Source organism: Lepus europaeus, chromosome 9 (assembly GCF_033115175.1).
Source record: "Lepus europaeus isolate LE1 chromosome 9, mLepTim1.pri, whole genome shotgun sequence".
In the NCBI taxonomy this organism is placed as follows: domain Eukaryota; kingdom Metazoa; phylum Chordata; class Mammalia; order Lagomorpha; family Leporidae; genus Lepus; species Lepus europaeus.
Genome location: NC_084835.1, coordinates 12344253 through 12356817, shown reverse-complemented (window position 1 = coordinate 12356817; position 12565 = coordinate 12344253). Strand labels below are relative to the sequence as shown.

At 52.7% G+C, this 12565-nt stretch overlaps 1 long non-coding RNA gene across 1 annotated transcript in view; it reads left to right on the top strand.

Moving 5' to 3' along the window:
• The first annotated feature begins 4887 nt into the window (after positions 1 to 4887).
• Positions 4888 to 12565, top strand: part of LOC133766427 (uncharacterized) — a 16385-nt gene continuing 8707 nt past the window's right edge. The window contains exon 1 of the long non-coding RNA XR_009866707.1: positions 4888 to 4956. This is a non-coding gene — a long non-coding RNA (uncharacterized LOC133766427). The remainder of the gene's footprint in view (positions 4957 to 12565) is intronic.

The window sequence follows — 12565 nt, the reverse complement described above, 5'->3', positions numbered from 1 at the left end:
CGCGCGGGGACCGCGCGGCTCCAGCGCCGCGCCGCGCCGCGGGTCCCTCCTCCGGGCCCTCCGTCCTGCCACTCCCAGGGGCGGCTCCAGAACTTCTCGGAAGGAGGGGCTTTAGCAGTCGCGGTCGGGTTGGAGCCGCGCCGGGGCCGCTGGCTTCGCACCGAGCTTCTGTGCGGTGTGCCGGGAGAGGGGGCTCTGGAGTCTTCGGGATCCCCCGGGCTCCGCTCCTGCCCGTGCTCAGCCCGCCTTGGTGTCCGCTCTCAGCTTGCTCCGCATCGGCCTTTTCCCTCCCGCTCCGCCGCGGGCAGCTCCTTTCGGGGCCGACAGCCTGGGACGCCGGGTGCGCTCGGGACGCGGGGCCTGGGAGGGGCCGGGGTGCGTGCGCTGCGCCCTCGCGCTTCTCGCGTGCCCTCGGAAAGCCCTTCGAGGCGGGCCCAGCAGCGCCAATCGAGTCGGGGTGGTGCTGCAGGCGCGGGGCTCGGGCTGGGTGGCTCGGGCTGGGGGAGGGGGGCAGGGCGCGCCGCTAGGGGCCCCCGGCTGCCTCGGCCGCCCGCGCTTGGCGGGGGCAGCGGGGTTGACAATGGCACCGTCAGGCCCGTGTGCACGCCCGGCCTGTTACCAGGCGCCCGTGGAACTATTCCGGCTGGATCCAGGAGGTTTTTGTTTGAGGTTCAGAGCGCGCAAAGTCAGAAGTCTCCCTGCGGTCCTTTGTTTGAGCTGGGGGAGGGGAGGCGGCCGGTGCAGGGGGACAGTCCGGGCCCGGGGCTGGAAATGAGTGGCCCAGGGCTGCTCAGTCTGGTCGGAGCGGGGCCACGCGCTGTGTTCACAGAGTTTCCAGAGTCTGGGGAAATTAAAAAAAAAAAAAAAATCCGCCTCCCTGCCACCTGGAGAGGACGGCGGTGCACTTCTGGTGCGTTTGGTTCCAGACTGTTCCATGCATTTGGGCAGGAAGGAACTTTGCCGGTGATGCAAATGCCCTTTCTGGGGTGGAAGGGACGTGACTGTGTCCGCCGAAACACGGAAAAGGCGCAGATCTTACAGTGTGGCAGGTGCCTGGCACTGAACGTCACATCAACCAACACAGCTCTGCTCCTAACCAGCTTCGCGGTGGCCAGCACCTCCGCAGCCCGCGCACCTGAGGCTGCTCCGCGGCGCCCTCTCCTGGCTGGACGCGGAGGTGCCGAGGTAAATCCACCCTGGGACCGTTTGTTTGCTCCACGTCCTGAGTGATTTGCGAGTGGGGACTTTTTGTAGGCTCTTGCTACTGCCAGATGGTTTTTCTGAAAGTTGCATCATTTTACGCAGTCCCCAGATGTGTCTGGGAATGTCCTTGACCTGTTATTCTGTGTCACAAGCTTTTGGATGTTCGGGAGACTTGATTAGTGGATTTGTTTTATGTTGAGACACGAAGCTTTACTTCTTTCTATTAAAATGGGCCTCTGTTAGGCGAAGATTTGTTAGGTGCAACACCAATTGTATGGCCCAAAAGAGAAAAAAGAATTAAATTAGACATTATCAATATTTAAGACTTTTACACTGGAGAAGATATGAAAAGACTGGGACCGGTGTTGTGGCATAGTGGGTTAAGTCAACACCTGCAATCCTGGCATCCCATCTGAGGACGGTTCCAATCCCAGCTCCTCTACTTCCTATCCAGTTCCCTGCTAACGTGCCTGGAAAAACCGCAGTAGATGACCCAAGTACGTGGGTCCCTGCCTTTTACGAGGGAGATCTGGATGGAGTTCTAGGCTCCTGGCTTCAGTCTGGCCCAGCCCTGGCAGTTGCAACCATTTGGGAAGAGAACCAGTGGATGGATGGAATATCTTTCTCTCTCTCTCTGTTTCTGTCTCTGTCTCTGTTTCTGTCTCTGTCTCTCTCTGTCTTTCTGCCTTTCAAATGAGATAAAGCTTTTAAGACAATAAAAAAATGAAAAGAGAAAAAGGTTAGTGGGAGAAAACATTTACAAAACATATGGCACATCAAGGACTTGTGTTGGAGTTGATAATAAACTTGTTCAACTCAATCCTACGAAGACAAATGATGCAGTCTCCAAGTGGGTGATCCGCCTTCCCACATGTCCTCACTGATTGGTGGAAGCTACAGAAGTTCTCATCCTACAGTAGAGAGTGCAATGGTGCTTAGTGGAGGCTGTGGAGTGGGGGAGGGTGCTGCCATGTGTATTTTCACTGCGCTGTGACTCTGGGGAACCCAAGACAATTGGTATTTTAATTATGAGTACTAAGACTAGTCCTTTGACATCCCTCAATCCATTTTGAGCTTATCCTTGTAACACAAGCTGTCCCTGAGCCACGTGGCTGGCAGAGAACAAGGAAGCTGGGTACGGCCCCTGGCCGACTGCTAGCCACTGGACAACCGTGCACCCGTGTGCAGTGAGACAGTTTGGGTCTAGGACTTCTCCCTGCACGGTGACATCTGGAAGCTAAGACAGTACACCTTCCAGGGCAATAAATACTCGTGCCTTCAAGCTGCCGTTTTGATGTGGCAAGGGGGTCTCCAGGCCCTCTCTGTAGTCCCACCCCGGACTGTACCTCTTCCTGCACTCCCAAAACCTGACTCCCTCAGAGCCGGTGCTGGCCAAAATTAACCAACGTGGCTGCCAGCTGTGTCCCTGCAATGACCTTTAGCTAATTATGTTGTTATTATAATACAGTTCCCACGGCTGACACTCCTACCCTCTTCCTGCACCTAACACCGTCACACTTCTGAGATTTCCAGAATAGGACCGGGAAGTGGGCAATACCCAAACTACACCTCCCATGAGTAGTCAATGAATCCCCGCCCACACACCCCTCTCTGTGCCTCCAGGTCCTATGAAGAGATGGCCCTGGGCCCCCTCTGAGTGCAGCTCACCCTGGAGTAAGCTCACTCCAGAGTGGGTGCCTCTGCTTTGCATGCAAATCAACCTTGTTTCTCAGCTGACCTTCATCTATGTCTCATCCTTGAGTTCTTTCTTGCATTCTAGACAGGAACTTGGACCCAATCACATCTCCCTGTGACTCTACTCTGCAAGAATTTGCCCTGAAAAGGTGTTGGCTGCTGGAGGCTGTGCTGGGGTGAGAAGCCCCTTCCTTGACCACTGGGGGAGGATGGCCACTGGACCCCTGGAGAGTCACCTTTTCTCCATGGGTGCTCAGTGTCTGGTTTATCCCTAGCCCTCTGAGGCTCCAATAACTTACCTGTTTTTCCCTATCTTTTCCTATATTCCTTTTCATTACCCTGCATTTGCGTGGACTGCAGTAAACCGAACAATTCAGAAAATATCTTAGTCCCGCTTGGCTTTTTGTTTATTGAAGGGTAGAAGCACTGCCTCTCCTACAGTCCTTGAAGATGAAATTCAAGATCCTTAAGGCTGAAGTCCTGTAGGTGTTGGGGAAACAGAACTGGCCTGGCCGGTCCAGTGTGCCAGGGAGGAGGAGGGGCGATGGCTGATGGGTACAGGGATGCAATCGGTCAGGAGGAGTAACTTCTGGTGTTTTGTAGCACGGTCAGGGAACTGGAGCCGACAACAGTGATTGCATATTTAGCGATGGTGCCCTGACTGCCCTTGCTGAGGGGCCCAGGGGCAGGTGCATCCTAGTTGATGCTCCATGGGCATCTCTTAGCACTTTGGGTTTCTAGATAGCGGTCCCCAGGCTGCTGGGGCTGGGGCGTAGGTGAGTGGCAATGGTTGTCTCTGGCCCGAGCCCCCTCCCACGGGACGTGCTGTCCTGGCACAGCTGCTCTCTGCCCGGTTTTCACACTGGCCAAGCCCGAGGAGTACCGGAAGGCCCCAGCGGGTGTGCAGGATTCTGGAAGGGGCCGTCCCATTCTCGGGCCTGGGAGGTGTCCCTGGGAGGCTCAGGCCCTGGGTTCCACCACTGAGCTCTGGGACCCAGAGTGGATCCTGTAAGAACCCAGAGCATCAGTTTTCCCCACAGCCGTGTGGGTGTGCAACCTCAGCTCCTGTTACCCTGAGCCAAGAGTCGAGTGGGGCCACTCTCCCTCCACAGAAAACTTGCCATAGCTCCCCAGTGCCCACGGGCTGCCTGCCCTCCAGGGCCGTGTAGCAGGGGCCTGGCCCACGCCTTCAGCCTCATCATTGCTTCCTTGTGTTTGCCCTGGGCTTCCTCCCTCCGGGCCTTTGCACCTGCTGTTGCCCTGCCTGGTACGCCTTCTCTGGCCCTCACTGCCTGGCAACCCCGACCTTTGGCTCTAGTCACCTGTGCCGGAGAACCAGCACCCGCCCTCCCCCCCCCCCCCCAGCCTCTTGGCTCTTTGCTGTGTGTGCTCCTCTGAGTCAGAGCAGTAGCCGGGCTCTCCGTGTGTGTGGGTGGCGGGTGGGGGGGTGCTGCAGGCGAGCCCAGCCCTTGGAGCCAGGCAGTCTTGGTTCCCCTCCAGTGCGGCTGCTGTGTGGCCCTGGGCCATCGCTTCACCTCTCTGAGCCGTGTGCTTTCTCTGAGTTGGGCTCATGCTCTATGCCGGGAATTCCGGCCCTCTCTAAGCACATCAGCGACAGAAGCATTAAGCCCAAGGAGAGCGGCAGTGAGCGATCTGACTTGGGGGCGCCCAGCCCTTCCCCTGCTGAATCCCAGAAGGGAGGCGGGGAGCCAGCGAACTCCTCTTCCTCACGCTGCAGGGCAAGGTCGGGCGTATACAGCCGGCGCTGCCGTTCAGAGCTGGAGCTGCTGCAAGACCGAATCGTTGAACGAGTGCACGAGGTAACGCAACTGGGTTCCGAATTTGGAGGCACCTGCTTGATAGACGTTCAGAGCAGCCGCGGAGGCGGGAAGCCCCGCCCCCACTAGAAGCCCCGCCCACAGCCGCAGCCCCGCCCATCTCCCGGCAACCGTTAAACGGCTGCCTCGGGGCCGCGCTCACTCCGGAGGCGGCTGCGGAGCGGACCAGGGGTTGTCGCCGCGGTCCGAGCCCCTCGCCGCCCAGCGCGGCCGCTCGCAGGTAGCTCAGGAGCCCGGGAGCCCCGCCCCCAGCCCGGCTGCCCAGCCAGGTGTCCCTTCCTCCCCGGCCTCCTGCACTGACCCCAGGGCCCTTTCCCGTCGTCTTGTCCTGACCGCGCCTGGGGCGTGCAGGGGCGGGGCCCTGGCCTGCGGGCCCTCCCCCAGACCGCAGACGGCTGTGGCCGCGGCTCCCCGCCCCTCGCCCTCCCGTGCTGCCCGGGAACTGCGCCCACCTGGGGCAGGCGTTGCAGCACGCGGACGCCCACTCCGGGTCGTGAGAGGAGCAGCAGCTGGGCTTGGGCCGGATCAGCTGGGGTTGCTGTTGCCCGAGAACGCCGTCCGCCGCCGCCCTCTGCGTCCGGGAGCCCTGCCGTGTGCCAGGCAGGCAGAGATGCGGCCTTGGCCCGGACGGGGAGGGAGGAGAGGGTGAGTGTTCCTGGGAGAGGCAGGACCTCCCCGGGGGAGCAGAGGGTGGTGCCGGCCTTTGTCTTCCCGCAGCCAGGAGAGCAGCAGGTGGGGCGCCCTGCAGCGGGTCCCTGCACACCTGGGACAGGGAGCACCTCCCCCGTGGCCGCCAGTGTCACGTGGAGGGGGACCTGAGAGCCCAGGTGGGGGGCCCTGGAGTTGGACTCAGCCCCAAGACCGCAGCAAGTCCCTAAGCTGAGCCTCCTACCTACACCTGCAGCTCCTCTGTGCCCCATGGCTTTCCCTGGAAAGTCAGCCTGGCTGCCCTTCCCCCCTGAATCAGGGAGGTACCAGGTAGAGGAGATGCCCTGGGGGGGGGGGGCTCCCAGGAGTGCAGGGCACATATGCTCAGCCCCTGCCCCTCAAACACCAGTGGGTTGGTTCAGGCCAGCCAGGAGTACTGTTCTGAAAGAATTGGCTGGGAGTAGGTATCTGGCCTAGCGGGTAAGGATTTTGTGTCCCAGGGTGCCTGGGCTGGGTACCTGGTCACGCCGTGGCTTCCTGCTAACGTAGAGCCTGAGAGGCAGCAGCGAAGGCTCAAGAGTTTGGTCTCCTGGGTTGGAATTTGGGTTCTTGGCTTTGGCCCAAGCTTAGGCTCACTGGGACCATTTGGGGAGTAAACCAGGTGATGAGAAGCAATTGCAGGTGATCCACCTTTGGGCCGGGCATCTTAAGTGGAGGCTTGAGCCTGAGTCACTCTAAGGAGCAGGTGAGGTTCTGTCTGGAAGAACCCGTGGAGAGGCTGAAGCATTGGTTGTGCAGCATCTTACTGGCTTGTCTCGGGTCTATTGAATCAGTCTGAATGTGTGAGGGTGTACCGGTTTGCTGTTGCCACAAGAATGCTGGGCAGTAGTCCCCGCAGGCCACCATGAGGACCCTGTTCTGGCTGTGCAGCTCGCTCTGGTAGGCCGAGCTCTGGGACAGTGGCTCATGTGTCTGTCATCCTGGCGTGGGCCAGCCCCCAGCCTTCTTCTGGAAGGGTAGACATGGAGACAAGCCCCATCCCACAAGCGCTCTTTAGGTCTTGCGGTGGGTGTATCTGCTAACATTTTTTTTGGCCAAAGCTGAGATGTGGTTGAATCCCAAACACGAAGGCCAGAGGAAAACACTGCACCTTCTGATAGAATGAAGTTTTTTTCATCTCCTTGAAATATCCCACCTTGGTGACTGACTGGAACTTTTCCGTGTAGTTCTCTCCTTTTGTTCCGATATTTGGGAGACTACTGGTTAGGTACATACAGAGCCTGTTTAGAATGGACCCATCCTCTGGGTGAATTGAACTTGCAGTGTGCTGACGACCTGTAGCCATAATGACGCTTCATTTATCAGGTCTCTTGGTATCAAGCAAGAGAGCCTGGCAAAAGGCACCTGGCAAATCCCCACCGGAGGAAAGCGAGCGCTCCGTTGGTCAACTGTAGCCCGTATGGCTCTTGCTGCCTCTCACAGACTTGCTTTTCCTGTCTGTGTGCTGCCTCCAAACGCATCTGCAGTGTAGATCTGGGTGTGGCCAAACTGTGAACGAAATGGCTTTGGCTGGATACAACAGTGGAGGCTCATTGTGCGGCCTTCAAGACCCAAATATTTATAGATAGCTGTAGAAGTATAGAACAGTAGTGTTGATACTGTTGACGGGAACTTGTGGGAGACTGTGGATGAGGGCAGGGCCCCAGCAGAGTTGAATCGTGGTGACCGAGCGTGGCCTGCTGGAGAGAGCCCCAGAGCCAGTGACCTGTCATTCTGTACATCTTTGTCCTAGCTGAGCTGTAACTGCTGGGCTGGATCACTAGGCTGTAGTCAGCGGAGTTGTTTGCTCTATGTCATCTTCTTTGTCCTACACACGCTGTCTGATCACGTTGTTGGCTGGGGTTCAGGACCTGCTCTGGTTCTGGGAGCTGCCCATTTGTGAATCCTGCTTTGTCTTGTTCTTTACTCAGATTTTACTAGACATATTTGGACTAAGGAATTTTTCTCTTTTGATATAAATTGCTTACTTAGCAAAAATGACATTTTATGCATCCTACAAGTTGCCTTTTAAAAATTTGATGACTTGGGGCCGGCGCCGTGAATCACTTGGTTAATCCTCCACCTGCGGCACTGGCATCCCATGTGGGCCCCGGGTTCTAATCCCAGTTGCTCCTCAGTCCAGCTCTCTGCTGTGGCCCAGGAGGGCAGTGGAGGATGGCCCGGTTGCTTGGGCCCCTGCACCCTCATTGGAGACCAGAAGGGGGCGCCTGGCTCCTGGCTTCGGATCAGCACAGCGCCGGCCGTGGTGGCCATTTGGGGAGTAAACCAACTGAGAGAAGACCTTTCTTTCTGTCTCGCTCTCACTGTCTGAACTCTACCTGTCAAATTAAAATTTTTTTTGATGTCTTCAATATGGAAGTGAGTACCTACTTGTTTTCAGTTGGTTGTGTTCAAACTCTGCGCTGTTCCCTTGTCTCTAATTGGCCCTACCTCTTCCTGATGGATAGCTGTTTCCAGCTTTCTGTTGGAGTTCTGCCGTTCTCCCTGTACTGATTTGTGCGTGTGTGTCTACTTCTGTAGCCTGAGTCCCATGGCATGCATTTAACCCTTTTGATGAATGCAGTCAAATGCCTTCAAAAAGGTTAGGACAGTTGTCTTTGCTGTGGACAGAAGACCAGTGTGCCTGCCTGCTGGCCCACCTAGGATGGGCTGAGCGCACAGACCCATGAAGAGCTGCAGGCTTCGTGGGCGAGTTGCACTGTTGGGAGAAATTCCAGTGCCTCCCCGGGAGCTTTTTATTCCTTACTCTGCACAAATCCTGTCTGTCTCTGTAGCACACAATGAATGCAGCAGATGCCCACCAGGGACTAAACCTTCTTTAAGACTTACTTATTTGAAAGAGTTAGAGGGAGAGAGAAAGCTTCCATCCACTGGTTCATTTCCCAAATGGGCCTGTGTCAGGCCAAAGCCAGGAGTCTGGAGTTTCATCCGGGTCTCCCACATAGGTGGCAGGGTCTCAAACAATTGGGCCATCTTCTGTTGCTTTTCCCAGGCCATTAGCAGGGACCTGGATTGGAAGAGGAGCAGCTAGGACCCGAACCAGCACTCGTATGCGATGTCATTGTCACAGGCAACAACTGCCTACCGTGTAACAACGGTGGCCCCAGGTGTGAAAATACTGGTTTTTGGGACCAGCGTTGTAGCTCAATGGGTTAAGCTACCATCCACGATGCCAGCATCCCATGTAGGCACCGATTTGAGTCCCAGCTCCTCTTCCAGTCTAGCTCTCTGCTAATGTGTCTGGGAAAACAGCAGAAGATGGCCTAAGTCCTGGGCCCCTGCCACCCACGTGGAGGTCCCGATGAAGCTCCTGACCCAGCCCCAGCCCCAGCCCACCATTGTGGCCATTTGGGGAGTGAACCAGCAGATGGAAGATCTATCTCTCTCTGTCTCTATAATTCTGCCTTTCAAGTGAAAGAAAAATCTTGAACTTCAAAAATGTACAGCCTTAGAGATAGTGATATTTTCATGGAATGAAATGTGGATTCGCTGTTGATGGTGCTCCTATGACACTTTCCTGTGTGCAAGGCTCCAGCCTGGAGGGTTCAGTGTGAGCTCCGGAGCAGCCCCCGGCCTCTGGCTAAACCCTGAGCTGCTCCAGTGCATCTTGTTATCCCATTCCCCCTTGCTGGGCAGCTTACTCCGGAGTGTGTGCCAGGCTCTGCCCTCTGCCTGCATGGCCTCCACAGGAGACCAGCTTGGCCTCCACAGGACTCTACAGAGGGGCCCTCGGGAGGCCTCTCCCATCTTCCCCAGGCAGAGTTGACTCCTGCAGTCTCTGTTGCACCTCAAAACTGGCTCCTGCTTCTGTGACACGATCTCATTGTGCTGCCATTTTATCTTCTTAATCTAGGTGGCAGGACCAGGGTGAGGCTAGCAAGGTGCGGAGGGTACAAAGTGGGAGGAGCCGCTCCCTCTCAGTGGTAGCTCCAGCTTTCTTCTTTCTGTTCAGGATTGCTTTGTCTATCAAGGATTTTTTGTGTTTCCATATGAACCTTAGAATTTCTCTAGTGCTGTGAAAAATGCCAGTGATGTTTTGATGGGGATTGCAATGACTCTGTAAATAATTTGAGGATAGTATGGCTATGTTAACAATATTAATTTTTCCAGTCCAAGAACTTGGAGGAGGTCTTTCCATTTCTGTATGTCTTTTTTTCTACTTTTTTCATCATTGTTTTACAATTTTCATGATAGGGCCTTCTGCGTTCTTGAATAAACTTATTCCTAGATTTTTTTGTAGTCTTTTTGAATGTGATTATACTCTAATTTCTTTCTCAACAAGTTAGTGGTATATAAAAGTACTACTGATTTTTGTGTGTTGATTTGTATTTATTTATTTATTTATTTATTTATTTATATTTTAAAGATTTATTTGAGAGTCAGAGTTGCTGGAGCTGCGCCGATCCGAAGCCAGGAGTTTCTTCCGGGTTTCCCATGCGGGTTCAGGGGCCCAAGGACTTGGGCCATCTTCTACTGCTTTCCCAGGCCACAGCAGAGAGATGGATCGGAAGAGAAGCAGCCAGGACTCGAACTGGCGCCCATATGGGTTGCTAGTGGTTCAGGCCAGAGCATTAACCCGCTGCCCCACAGTGCTGGCCCCTCTCTTTTTTTTTTTTTTTTTTTAATACATAGAATGATACCATTTGAAAAAAGGAATAACTTTACTTCCTCCCTTATTTATTTGCCCTTTTTTCCTCTTGCCTAGTTCTGGCTAATGTTTCCAGTACTATATTGAATAAGAGCTATGAGGGTGGGCATCCTTGCTGCTTCCAGATCTTAGAGGAAGTATTCCCAGGTTTGTCCCATCCTATTCAATATGATGTTGTTTGTGGGCTGTCTATAGCTTTTATACGTTGAAGCAGATAATTTGCTCAGGGTTCTTACTGTGACTGGATGCTGGATTTCATTGAAGGCGTTTTCTGTCTATTGAGATGATTGTGTAATGCTGCTCCTTCATTCAGTCGATGTTAAGTGCTACATTTATTGATTTGCTATGTTGAACCATTCTAGCATCCCTGGGATAAACCCCTGTTGACCATGGTAAATGATCCTTTGATAGGTTATCGGTTTCCAATTTGTTGGTATATAATTTTTGATAATTCCCGATGCTTTTTGTTTCTGTGGTATCTGTTGTAACAGCTCCTTTTTTACCTCTCATTTTATTTGTTCTCTCCCCACCCCCTTTTTTTTGGTTAGTAGGGCCAATGATGTATTAATATTGTTTTTTCAAGAAATGAGCTCTTCATTTCACCAGTCTTTTTTTTTTTTCCCCAAAGATTTACTTATTTCAAAGGCAGAGTTACAAAGAGGCAGAAGTGGGGATGGGGGAGTGAGGGAGGTCGGTCTTCGATTTGTTGGTTCACCCCCTCAAATGACTGCAATAGCTGGAACTGGGCCGATTTGAAGTCAGGAGCCAGGAGCTGCTTCTGAGTCTTTAACACAGGTGCAGGGTCCCAAGGACTTGGGCCATCTACTTCTACTTTCCCAGGCCATAACAGAGCTGGATTGGAAGTGGAGCAACTGGGACTCAAATGGGCACCCATATAGGAGGCCGGCACTGCAGATGGCAGCTTTACCCATTATGCCACAGCACCAACACTTTTTCACCAATCTTATGTATTTTTTGTTTCAGTTTTTAAAATTTCTTTGCTATTTGTTTCCTCTACTAATTTTTGGTTTGGTTTGTTTACTGTTAGATCCTTTATTTGATTCCTTTCCAATTTCTTGGTGTACACACTAATTGGTATAAACTTCCCTCTTAACACTGTTCTTGCTGTATCAGCTAAGTTGTGTTACGTTGTACTGCTATCTTTATTCATTTCTCAGAATTTTTTTTAATTTCCCTTTTGATTTCTTCGATGACACATTATTCATTCAGGAGCACACCGTTTAGTTTCCATGTGTTTATCTTCTAGAGTTTCTTTAGTTAGTTCCTGGCTTCATTCCTTTGTGGTCAGAATATGTACATGGTAGGATTTTTGCTTTTGTGAACTTGAGGTTTGTTTCATGTCCTAGTATATGGTCCATCTAGAGGTTTGTTTCATGTCCTAGTATATGGTCCATCTAGAGGTTTGTTTCATGTCCTGGTATATGGTCCATCTAGAGGTTTGTTTCATGTCCTGGTATATGGTCCATCTAGAGGTTTGTTTCATGTCCTGGTATATGGTCCATCTAGAGGTTTGGTTCATGTCCTGGTATATGGTCCATCTAGAGGTTTGTTTCATGTCCTAGTATATGGTCCATCTAGAGGTTTGTTTCATGTCCTAGTATATGGTCCATCTAGAGGTTTGGTTCATGTCCTAGTATATGGTCCATCTAGAGGTTTGGTTCATGTCCTAGTATATGGTCCATCTAGAGGTTTGGTTCATGTCCTAGTATATGGTCCATCTAGAGGTTTGGTTCATGTCCTAGTATATGGTCCATCTAGAGGTTTGTTTCATGTCCTAGTATATGGTCTATCCCGAGGAAGTTCAACGCACTAATGAAAAGAATGTGCATTGTGCAGCTGTGGGATGAGATGTTCTGTAGATGCCAGTTAGGCCCATTTGGTCTGTAGTATAGGTTAGCTCTGTTTGTTGTTGTTGATCCGGATTTTTTGGTCTAGCTGATCTGTCCATTTATAAAAGTGGAGTGTTTAAGTCCCTACTCTTAGTGTATTGGAGCCTATATCTCCCTTACGTCCATTCACATTTATTTTAAATAGCCAGGTGCTGTGGCACTGGGTGCATATCCATTTACTACAGTTTCATCTTCTGTTGAATTGATCCTTTGATCACTGCCTAATGCCCTTCTTTGTCTCTCTTAACAGTTTTTGTGTTAAAGACTATCTTGTCTGATATTAGCATGGGTATTCTTTTTATTTATTTATTTATTTTTTTGACAGGCAGAGTGGATAGTGAGAGAGAGAGACAAAGAGAAATGTCTTCCTTTTTGCCGTTGGTTCACCCTCCAATGGCCGCTGTGCTGCACATTGCGCTGATCCGAAGCTAGGAGCCAGGTCCTTCTACTGGTCTCCCATGCGGGTGCAGGGCCCAAGCACTTGGGCCATCCTCCACTGCCTTCCCGGGCCATAGCAGAGAGCTGGCCTGGAAGAGGGACAAGTGGGATAGGATCCGGCACCC